This window comes from Sparus aurata, chromosome 6 (assembly GCF_900880675.1).
Source record: "Sparus aurata chromosome 6, fSpaAur1.1, whole genome shotgun sequence".
In the NCBI taxonomy this organism is placed as follows: Eukaryota; Metazoa; Chordata; class Actinopteri; order Spariformes; family Sparidae; genus Sparus; species Sparus aurata.
Window position 1 is genome coordinate 32787620 of NC_044192.1, and position 12291 is coordinate 32799910.

At 41.3% G+C, this 12291-nt stretch overlaps 1 long non-coding RNA gene across 3 annotated transcripts; it reads left to right on the forward strand.

Annotated features, from left to right (window-relative positions):
- Window positions 1-3373: 3373 nt before the first annotated feature.
- On the forward strand, window positions 3374-12277 carry LOC115584168 (uncharacterized). Of its 3 annotated transcripts, none has more exons than XR_003984508.1 (3): window positions 3374-3472; window positions 5395-5539; window positions 12044-12277. It is a non-coding gene; the product is annotated as an uncharacterized LOC115584168 (long non-coding RNA). The 3 variants fall into 3 exon arrangements; XR_003984506.1 differs by lacking the exon at window positions 12044-12277 and adding an exon at window positions 5784-6406; XR_003984507.1 differs by lacking the exon at window positions 12044-12277 and adding an exon at window positions 5784-6406 and having other exon boundaries at window positions 5409-5539.
- Window positions 12278-12291: the final 14 nt, after the last annotated feature.

The following is a 12291-nucleotide window of genomic DNA, read 5'->3' on the forward strand; positions in this document are numbered from 1 at the left end:
TTAATATTATTATAGTTATTTTTTAATAATAATAATTACTTCGATATATAAATTGATTAATATAGTATTACTACGACTACTACTTATAATAATAATAATAATAATAATAATACGATTATTATCATAGTTTAATGAGTTTATCACTTCACTGCTTACAAAAAAGAAAGCAGGCTCACTGCCAGTTTACAGACTTTGTTAATTTTTGTCTCCATGATAGTTATTATTAGATGATCAAAAATCACTGTATTTATAAAAACGACGTTGGTGCTTTTTATTCCCACATTTACACATCAGGAACTGGTTATTATAGACGCAGACATTGGCAGGGACATCTGGGGGAGGCTGGTCCCGATCTGGGCGCGAACTCACCAACCTCGTATCTCAGCAGATGAGCGCATGCGCATTGGAACACTCGAAATGGCATGCATCTAAACCGCTCGGCCGTCTGAGATGAGGGCTTTTGACTTCGAAAAAAAGGGGTTTGGTCTGGCGAGCTCGTAGCGTCAGTGCCTCAACGTGCCTAGCCTATATCTACGAGCAACAGGGAGGCACAGTTTGTTCTTCTTTCATTCTTTGTTTATTTGTTATTTTTTTAAGACAGAAAATCTTTTTTTTATTATTATTTGCAGTGGCCCTCCAAGCATGTGGGCTCTTGGCGACCGCCTGTATAGTAATAATTAATAATAATGATGCATTTTATTTAAAGGCGCCTTTAAAAGCACTTAACGACACCACACATATAACAAACAGAACAACAAAAACAGAGTAAAATGTATTGCAAATGAGGATAAATAAATACATTCATAAATAAATACATGAATTAGTAGTATGTCTTATGCCAAGAGCTGGCCCTGATTCTCACTGCGTCCCTCTGGAGTCTTCTGCAAAAAAGTTCCCATGAAAAATCTACTGAGTCCACACTGCAGATGCACGTTTGTTTCGTCGCTAAATGCTCCCTGAGGGTACTCCCTGATGACGTCACGTCAGTCAAAGTCCAAACCCTCTATGACGCAGAGTTTTCTCGCCGGGTGCGGTGGCGCGCGCCTGTAATCCAAGCTCCCGGGAGGCTGAGGCTGGAGGATCGTTTGAGCTCAGGACCTCTGAGCTGCAGCGGACTATGTCGATCGGGTGTCCGCACTAAGTTCGGTATCGATATGGTGCTCCTGGGGGAGCCCGGGACCACCAGGTCGTCTAAGGAGGGGTGCACCGGCCCAGGTCGGAGACGGAGCAGGTCAAAGCCCCCGTGCCGCTCAGTAGTGGGATCGCGCCTGTGAATAGACGCTGTAGTGCAGCCTGAGTAACACAGCGGGACCCAGTCTTTATACTCTTCAACACACACGCTCAACAACAACGTGTTTATATGTTACAGCAGCTTCATCACTGCTCATTTAGCTTCTTGTTTCCAGCAGAAAAACCTCCACAAACCAGCTGTGTTTGTTTGTCCTACACCGCCTCCACCTGGAGGAGAGGAGCAGTGAGCATCAGTCACAGCAGCCAGTGTGACACCTATCTACCTTTTTGTGACGTTGGTGGTGTGTGTCTGTGTGTGTGTGTGTGTGTAATATCAGCTCTTCATTTATTATGAACTGCTTCCTTTTTCTGAAACCTTTACTTAACACTGAATATCATTACTCATCATTGCTCTTTGTTGTTGCTTGTTCCAACATTCCTTCGTACTCCATTTTATATATTTCTCCTTACTTGATGTATTTACAAGCTTCTTCTCTATTGTAATGTCATTTCTAGCTGTTGTTTTGGAGCTACCAAAGAATCTCACTGATATGATGAATCGTGGCTCACTGTCTGTCACACCTCCATGGTTCACTGGGAGACTTCTACATCACATCATTAATGTGATCAGTAACACCTGTCAGGTGTCAGACAGCTCAAATGTTGATGACGTTTAAAGAGTTGAAAGGTTTAAAATGTGACCTAACCTGGTGATGAAACATGACAGAAGAGAAGCTATCTAATGATATTCATTCCCATGGGTCTCTTAAATATCTATTTCATGTAAAAATGCCACAAAGTCATTCCTGTATAGTTGGGGAGTAAGAATCCCTTCAGGTGTGACCTATTATCAGGTCCTTTACACGGCACTAAGTGCTGGAGCTGTGTGTAATGACTGTGCCACATGATACAGTACATACTGTACAGGTACAATAAGAAAAGCAACACACCTGTACAATCACGGTGACCTCAGGCATGACATCACAACTGTTGGAAGCCAATCACAGTCAGGTAAAAACCACCAGTAAACACTGAGACAAAGACAGAATGGACTAAACAGAGAAGCAGGAGGCATTTTATATCCAGTATTTTAACTTTTCTAATTAGAAACATCGCATAATCATTGATTTGTTTTTTTTGATCAAGGAGAAGAAGTACAGGTCATTTTAAGACAAAAAAGGAAAAAGGTAAAATTATATGAGACACAAACAAAGCAGAATATCTCTTCTGTGTTCAAACATTTCTAGACTAGATGTTAAACATTGATATCTTCATATTTGATGCATTCGCTTTTTTTGTGATATTTTATTAGTTTACACACAAATAATACAAATTAAGTTTCACATGATCAAGAGGTGCATGTCTAATGTCCCAAAAAAGTTATTTGCCCCTCTGAACCGTTTACACATAAAGTGAAGACAACTCTTTTTCACCTCAAACAAGGGTTTAGCTATTCAAAGTAATGTAATATAATAACAATATAATATAATATTTAAAATAAAAAAAATAATATTGATTTCTGTCATAGTCATTGAAGCTTTCACATTGACATGAAATACAAAACTATATAACCGACTGCTACTCTACCAGTTTAGTAGCAGCCGGGTAGGAGCTAACTCCACCGCAGCTCTACCGCTGTATTGCCGTGCATTGGCCCCCCGCTCGGGCGTCCCTCGGCCTATGAGAGGGAGCCGGGCCTCAACCGTCACTCATGGCGGGGACTGCCTGTCTGCGGGGTTGTCATGCTCTACAAGCTTAGCGGGGATCCGATGCTGTGAGGCATGGATCAACCAGCTATACAGCGGGAGCTGTAACAGTGAAATCATCTCCTACAATAGCAACGAGGAACTCCACCCGTATTTATAGACCTCTCGCGTTGTCCTTGTATCATTCATGGTGGCCACTTTGATTATTTTGCCAGTTATTATGCCTGACACACAGTCCCAGCCAATACTCACATAATCACTCACTCACCAAACAGTTTTCCCGTTTTAAATTGCTTTACTTTTGTATTTATTTGCCACGTTTTGGCTAAAATGGCCTGAAAAGAATTTTCATGAAGCAATATTTGTATGAAAATGCATAAAGGGGCGGAGCTACAGGGATGGCCATTTGATTGACAGGTCACCACACGTCTCGTTGACAGTAGCTCATTACGGAAAGGCAAACGCGGGAGGCAGAATAAACGTCTTTCAAAACACGAATGGACCGAGAGGACCTACTTTAAATACATCACCCTGAAGTAAGTTTTAAAGTGGTTCTTGATGAGCAATTGTTCCACACTGACGATTTGACTGCACATTTAAAGAAGAGATCTCGTCCCCAATAGTTCAACTGTGCGAGCAGGCTAACTGTTAGCTTACTCGCACAGTAACCTAACGGAAGGTAATTAGAAAAAAATATGCATCTGGAGCAGGAGAAGGCGACGCTACATGTTCCGCCCCGCACAGCCGCCAACGTTATTAAAGACAGTAACCTAATGTTAGCCTGAAGCTATGTAGCACTAGCTTAGAATAATGTGGGTGTACCCGGTCATAGTTGGTTTTTCAGTAAGGGACTTTCAATCAACCCCTGCTGCTCAGTTAGCAAGAATTTTATACTATAGCTCAAAACAAACTGTCATGAATCCTCAGAGATTATGTCAGTGTCCATGTCAGGGTTACCCTGGCACTATCCACCCGCCATACCAGGGTAACCTTACCGCGGGAGACTCTCGTGTGACATCAACGTCTGAACTGGCTTACGTCGCCAGTGCAAGTCGTCGTTGATAAGTACGTCGCCTCACCTACGCCGTCATGCCCCCCCCCCCCCCCCCCCACACACACACACACACACACGCACACGCACACAATGTCATCTTTCTAAATCACATCGGTTCTGGTCTCCATAAATCAGTTCTGTTTGGCTTATGTAAACTTTACAGTAGGCTAATCTCAGCACACGTAGAGGGCAAGAGTAGTTATTTGAAACCATCAACAAACATATTAACATAATTAATCTAAGATTGTTTTTATTGTTTTTTTATCAGCATCTTGTGTAGCCTATAACATTTATTAAATAGGTCTACTTTATTTTGTAAATTGCATGTTTCCACCTGATTATTTTATATGATATACTTATTAATGGTACACAAATAAAAATAAATAAAATATACCGGACTGAAAAAAAAAAAGGAAACACAGCAGGACTCGAACTGTGATGCTACTCCTACCAGGTGAGCTATTGAGGTAACAATTAAACAAATATGTAGGGGGGGTGTCCTTTTAAGCCACTGTCCCACAGTAGCTGTTAATAGTTATATTAGAGATGTGCTGCCCTCTATTTGTTTTGAGCACTTATAGTCTGCCAATTCTTACATGTTGCACTTTTCATCTTAAAAAAATCTGTGTGACGACGTACTTTAGTGACGACGTACTTTGGTGACGACGTGTGTTTCAGGCGTATATTTTGTTAGTAATTCTAACATACGCCGTCGTCACGTCGCCGTCGATACACGTTCTTTCGTTCGCCGTGAAGTCGCCGCCAGTGTCTCATCTGCTGTCCCATTCACCCCCATTCAAAAATCCACACGGTCAGGCGGTGACGAAGGGGAGGTTGCTCCTTCTCCTTCTCCTGGTAATCCTTGCATTGGCACTATCCACCCGCCATAGCGGTATAGCGGTGCAGCGCCGCTGTTCCACCGTCTGGGGAGAACCCTCGCACGAGAATGAGGACGAACAGTTTAAGATTCTGCATAATACAATTTCGTGGTGTAACCAGGCTGTCTTATTTTGTATAAGGACAGATAATAATGAATAGGAAGGGAGATATTTCAGGCTTTTTTAAAAAAAGAGGCACAAATGAGGCACAGCTCAGGTCCAGACATACCCCAGCCCCAATGTCAGCAGCCCTGGCAGCTCTGAACCTGGAGCTATCCATGCAAGTCAGTGTGTTCAGACACAAGGAGCCAGTCTACCAGCCCCAGGTCAGAGCTGACAGAGGCAGTAAACTGCATGCCCAGTTAGGACATTGAAAAGTTTGGCCTCACACTGTAACAAAAGGTGATTTTGACAGATTGAGCCTAATTTTGAATGTTGAGCTTGTAACACTAGATGATTTTGTGTGTAATGTTATTATATGGCTGTTTTGTTTATTTTTACTGCATCTATATTTTTTACAATGCAGTTTCATCAATGTAGTGACAATCAAGTGACACATACGTCTGCTTCTGAGAAGGAAGACAGTGAGCCAGAGCTGCTAGGGGGAGATGCCACCGAACCCCCCACATCCACATCAAGCACCACATATTATGCTCATAAAGGACCAAGTGGTAGGCCCAAACTTACTCACCTATCTATGAACCTTTTGAACAGCAGCTGTTCTGACATGATATAGTATGGCAAACACAGGTGCTACTAATGGCATTAATAAGCCTAAGGTCCAGATTCAGCTGCACTTACAGTGAACAGAAGCTTTTCATTGTGCAAATGCTCTACAAATAAATGAGTTAGCCACTGTGAGCCACAGTACTTAACCTTGTATTGAAGTACAATTTGTATTCTGGACATCTCAAGATCCAGAGAGGAGGGTCAGATGTTCCCAAGAACTCAACATGGAACAAGGAAGAGGACATTCCGCAGTTCTTGGTATCGGGACAGTCCATGGCTGGAGTACTCTCTAAGTCAACATGCCGGTCACTGTTTCACCTGCGGGCATTTTTCCCTCCCTATTACGCAGGACTTGGCCTTCCCATCCGAGTCAGCTGGAAAAAAGCCTTGTTTAAAGATGCCGGGTTTAAACTTCACTAAAAGTCACAACAACACGTGAATACCATGTGTGCCTGGAGTGAATACAAAAGGGGCACTGAGAGTGTTAAATCGATATGTGACGCCTTAAATGAGGGTAGAAAAAAGAAAGTTGAGGAAAATCAAAGTAGCATAAGCTGCTACCAGTAAGTGTAACTCAAAATATCGCACAGAGGGGTCATCAGGAATCTGATAACTCAGGCAGTAAGGGCACTTTTGGATCAACTTGCAAGGCATGACCCCTTTATTGAGAGAAGACTAAATGCATGTGGCAAAATGAGATTCTCTAGGGATTAGTGGAAATGGTCCAGAAGAAAATTGTAGTAGAAGTAAAGGAAAGTGAAGTGTTTAGTGTGTTGGCTGATGAAACTAAAGACTTACAACAAAAGGAACAGATATCTTTAGTTGTGTGTTACTATTACCACGGTGCCATCCATGAAAGCTTCCTGCACTTACATGTGAGCTGTAATGAACACTGCTTAAGTTAAGTTATTTTTGATGTGGTGAAGTCAGTGTCTGAAGTTGGTGACTTTTTTGCACTTCTGCATAACATTGATAGATTTGTATCCAGCTCTGCTGTTCATATCAAGTGGGTTTGCCAATTCTCGCCAATTCTCCGTCGATTATGATTCACACAGAGAGCAGCATCTCCACCTTAAAGACGAACTTCTGTGTAATTCACAACAGAAAGCCTGCGCTGCGGCTCCTAAAGACGTCATCATCATGACATGTACCGTACATGTCATGATGATGACGTCGGTTTGTTTTCAAGGTGTTTCCCCGGTGTCCTCCTGTCAATCTAAACCCGCAGACAGTTCATAATCATATGGATGCTGAGATCCTGACCCACCAAACATCCTGAAAAGTGACAAAGTTACGTTTTTGAAACTGAAAGCTGTCTGACTCACTCGCGGGGAGGGAGGCTTTTTTCCGGTGGAAAGTTCACTGAAGTCTCGCGGTGACTTATTTTCATCACAAACACTCGGTGAGTTTAAGTTTTTTGCCGGTGACAGAAATGTGACAGGCAGAAATAAGTTGCCAAAGACAGTTACAGTTAGTATGTTACTTTTGTTTGGTCATGTAATGTTGCTTTGTGGGAAATTTCTCTTTATTAAGTTGAGTCAGTTATCAGACTGTATGATCGACACGCCCCTGCTCCGCACCGTCAGCTTATCCGTTCACACTGGTTCAGTTCACCAGTGATGCGCCCCTGATACTACCTCCAGTGGCAGATCAGCAGTCCAGCAGTCTTGATCTGGAAAGGGTTGTAGATGTAGTTGGCGTCCTTACAGACACATTGCAGGGCTACAGAAGTAAAGCTTATTTTAGTGAGCTATGGAAAGGAAGAAAAGAAAATAGCACCGAAGCATTAAGTCAGAGCCTAAAGCCAGTTCTAGACTGCTTGACTCGCTTATAATGAGCTCTGAACAAATGATGTTTCTGTTAAACTCATAAAAGTCTTTGCATTGAAAAGCATAAAACAGTAAAATTGATTCTACTTGGTGCTCGCATGTACGCGTTGTTCACATGGGAGCTCCAGCCAGCACTCAAAGGGGCAGCGAGCATCATCTTTACACAGTTCACCGTAGCTCCATCTACAATATATTTGTTACCAAACTTCTGAGGCATTCCACATTTATTTAAAGTCCTCCATTGTCGACATCATCTCACTGATGGTGCCCACTTATTTGTTCTGCTTCCGGCCTTCTCATCCCTGACACACACTCCCTCCCCAGTCAATTGCCAATCACATTTCACATTTGAAATGGCTTAACTTTTCAAATTACTAGTATTAACTCTTGATATTGATGGGGAAATGGATGTAACCTAGCAACTATTCTCATGATAAGTCCATGGTCCATCAGCTTTTGTTGTCATTGTCATCTGATTTGTGCTGATTGGTACGGCGCCGGTGGGCTGTAAAGTAAACCACAGTCATTCCAACTATAGCTTCCATTGCAGAAGCTTTTAGTTGATTTTTATCTGCTGGAAACCTGAACTATCAGATTGTTAATCATATTGTAGCTTTTCAATATCACAGCAGATGCAGTTACAAGGACGGCATTCTGGCACATGAAATGTGGTGGTGGTGGTGTACACCGTGGGGTGCAGCAGCACACACATCCGTGATGATTGATGATGATTAATCTTTACAGTTCACTTCCCAGTATGTTCACAAAGCAGGGGCTAAGTCCACAACACACCACTGCAATCAATAAGTCTCACAGGCCAGGTGATTTAAAGAGAGCAAGCAATGACGATTGTCAGAAACAATTATTTAGTGATTCCCTGTAAACCTCAGCACACACCTTTAGCCTGCGCTCACTCAACTACACTTTGCAGCACAGCACGGAGTGAGGTGTGCACCTGCTTCACTCCACCACTAGGGGGAGCATGGCCCCTTTTCTTGCGGAGCACCAAGAGCCACATCTCACTCACCTGATGTCAAATGATTCAAAAAGTTTGCATAAATCCTTCATAGAAAACTGACTTATTGCTCACTTTCACTTTGTGTAGAATTTGTTGTCAGTGGAACAGCAAACGGATGTGCCTATGAGTACAGAGAGGGGATTCCCTTTATTTAGTCTGTGTGGCTGCACGGTGTGGACATCACACCTGTCAGTGTGACGTATAAGAAATTATGACATTGACTATGAGTTATCATGTAAACAAGTCATGTGTGTATATACATATATATATATATATATATATATATATTACACAAACATACATACATGACTTGTTTTTACATGAAATACCGTATATATACACACACACACACACACTTATATATATATATATGTATATATCGGTGTAGATATAGATATATATGTTGATATACGGATATAGATGTAGAGATATATAGGTGTAGATATAGAGATATAGATGTAGATATAGATACATAGATGTAGATATATAGGTGTAGATATAGAGATATAGATGTAGATATAGATACATAGATGTAGATATATAGGTGTCGATATATATGTAGATATATACATATAGATATATAGATACATAGATGTAGAGATATATATAGGTGTAGATATATATGTAGATATATAGATATAGTATATAGATAGATGTAGCATTCTGTGGGTGAAGAGGAAAGCCGGGCTGGCATAAACAAAAGCGTCTGACAATTTTAACAGTAGTAGTTGTGATTGCCAGTCCACTCCTGATCAAGACAGACACCATTCCAGGTAAAACTGGTTGCATAACTCAGTGTTCAGATAAGATCAGCACTTTTTAACCGTTGGCCATGTCGAACTTCATTTAATCTGATATATTTGAAACTTGCAGACTGACTTGAACTTCTTTGCTTTGTGTAAGTGTATGTCGAGCATTTACAAAACCAACACATTTAGTCATTTATGTCCACAGTTGTAAAACATGTGAGATTTGATTATGCAAGCCTTGGTTTCACCAATAGGTCATGCTGGCCAGTCATGATAGGGAGTGTGCTGTGAAACCAGCCAGTCATTGTGAGACACTGATAACTTTTGACTTGTGATTACACACTGTAGTGTTCAAGAAGGCTGGAGTTTCCTTTTGCCAACTTCCAGCTTTCCAGGACACTTTATCCTGAATTGGGTCTTCACAAAGCTGTTATCTGTAGAAAGAATTACAGGAAATTGCCTTTTTTTTCTAAAGTATTATTGCATAAATGATATAACCCCTTAGTTTTCTAAAGGCAGGTTAAATCAGCTATAAGCAGGGAATGAATAATGACTCATATTGCAGAGGAAGAGGTAAGAATAAAGTCTACTGGTTTGTCCCTGCTATGGTTCCAACATCAGCTGTTGCACATATCACTTCCTTATAAGAAGGTGGTTGCGTAAAACGATTTTGTTCTTTCAACAGTAGCAGGTGGATTGTTGGAAGATAATCAGCTCATCCATCTGAGCCATTCCCCAGGCTTTGTTACAATCTCCACACAACAAACTGCCTTGCTGGCCCTGTTGTCAGCTGGGATACTGAGCACGGGGCAAAAATATGTACATGAAGGTTATATGGGCTATCTATATCTGTGTGTTTCTCTGTATTTATATATATATATGTGTGTGTGTGTGTGTCTGTGGTGTTGTGACTATGAACACAAATCTCCCCCTAAATTTAAATCCATCTATGTTGTCAGAAACACAAAAAGAAAAGGCTCTTAATGGGCAACAGGGCAAAAAATATAGAGGGATGCGGAAAGAACAACAGAGACTCAAAACGACTAAAAGGGGCCCGAAATCACTACGAGACACGTAATGAATACGAAGAGACACTAAACGACTACAAAGAAGCACAAAGTGATTACAGTTGGATGCAAAACAACTAAAAAGGGACATAAAACGAGTACAAAGAGATTCCAATGACCACAAAGATACATGAAATGGCTAAGGGATGCAAAAAGGACCAAAAAGACATTCAAAGCGACTACGAAGAGATAGAAAAAGACTAGAAAGTGACATAAAATGACCAGAGGAACAAAGAGATGCAAAAAACTAGAAAGAGAAACAAGATGACAACAGAGAGAAGATAAATGACATGATTACTTAGTTCTCCTTTTCACTTACCATAATCCCTAGAGTTGTATGCACCCCTTCCTACTTTGAAAATAATTCCTGTGTATATTTGTTTGTCAAAGTTTAGGCAAGGCAAGGCAAGGCAAGTTTATTTTGTATAGCACAATTCAGACACAAGGCAACTCAAAGTGCTTTACAGGCACACACAAATTACATTAAAAGACATCAAAATTTAATTTAAAAGACATTAAAAATTGCATAAAACATTAAGAAACAAAGATCAAAACAAGTAGGCTAAAATAGAAACAAGACTGTAGAGTCAGAGTCATAATGCAGTTCAAAGACTTGAATTGCTTCAGTTAAAAGCAGTGGCAAAAAGAAATGTTTTAAGTCTTGATTTAAAAGAGGTGAGTGTTGGAGCAGACCTGCAATTTTCAGGGAGTTTGTTCCAAATATGTGGCGCATAGTAACTGCTTCTCCATGTTTACTTCTGACTCTGGGGATTGAAAGCAGACCGGTACCTGACGATCTCAGAGGTCTGGATGGTTCATAACGTGGCAGCAGATCAGAAATGTATTTTGGCCCGAAACCATTCAATGCTTTATAAACCAACAACAGGACTTTGAAATCTATTCTTTGATAGACAGGAAGCCAGTGTAAAGATCTAAGAACTGGAGTGATGTGATCTACTTTTTTGGTTCTTGTTAGGACTCGAGCAGCAGCGTTCTGAATCAGCTGCAACTGTCTGATGGAGTTTTTAGGGAGTCCTGTAAGGGCACCATTACAGTAGTCGAGTCTGCTGAAGATAAATGCGTGAACAAGTTTCTCCAAATCCTGCCGAGACATAAGCCCTCTTATCCTGGATATATTCTTAAGGTGATAGTAGGCTGACTTTGTAACTTTACACTAACAACCTGAGAACACTTTATGTAACCAAGCCTAGAAGATATTTCATCTAGTATCAAGGTTGGAGAAGCCTCTGACGCACTTGTTAAGGTCATCAGGGGACAATGAGATCCCACGCCTTTTTGTTCATTTGGAACACCGGAGTGGAAAAGAAATCTGTAAAGTGAAACGTAGTTACTGGTGGTCTGACACTCCCTCATTCCTGTGGTCGTATGAGGATGTTAACAAACTATACATAAAGCGAGTTGAACGAGCATTATATAGGTGGCAGGAGAAGCATTTCAGCTCTGGTCGCCTCAGAACAGCATTTAAACAAGCCTCTGTGTTTGTGTGCTACTGGATTAACAAACAGACAGACAGTGAATCAATTAGCTCAAATTACAGATAGATTGTGCTCAATAAAATGTGTTTCAGCAAAAATAACTCATCAAAGCCCGAGTTGTCATGGCAGCGTTTGCAGGTGACAGGCTTTTCAGATGTGAGCCGGTGGGACGAACAAAGGCTTCACACCAGCACAGATGCTATTGATGAAGACCGCCACTCGGGGGGCTGAATAGTCCCACAGAAACACAGACGCCCAGAGAAAATGATGCTATTATTTCTCCACAGCTCTCTGATGTAGATGATGTGAATGGGCTGCCCACTTCAACCGGACGATTTTGATCCACTGTACCTGTGGATGAGCAGTGCCCGAGATATCGAACCGACTCATCGCTTCATTCTTAAAACTGTGCTGCAGCTTGAGACATGAGACACAAGGACTTGGTAGGGTTCCTAGTCTTCACCACAAGGCTGCAAAAGTAACCTTGAAGAAGAGTAACAATCCAGACACAAATCCAAATGTAGTTAGTAAACTG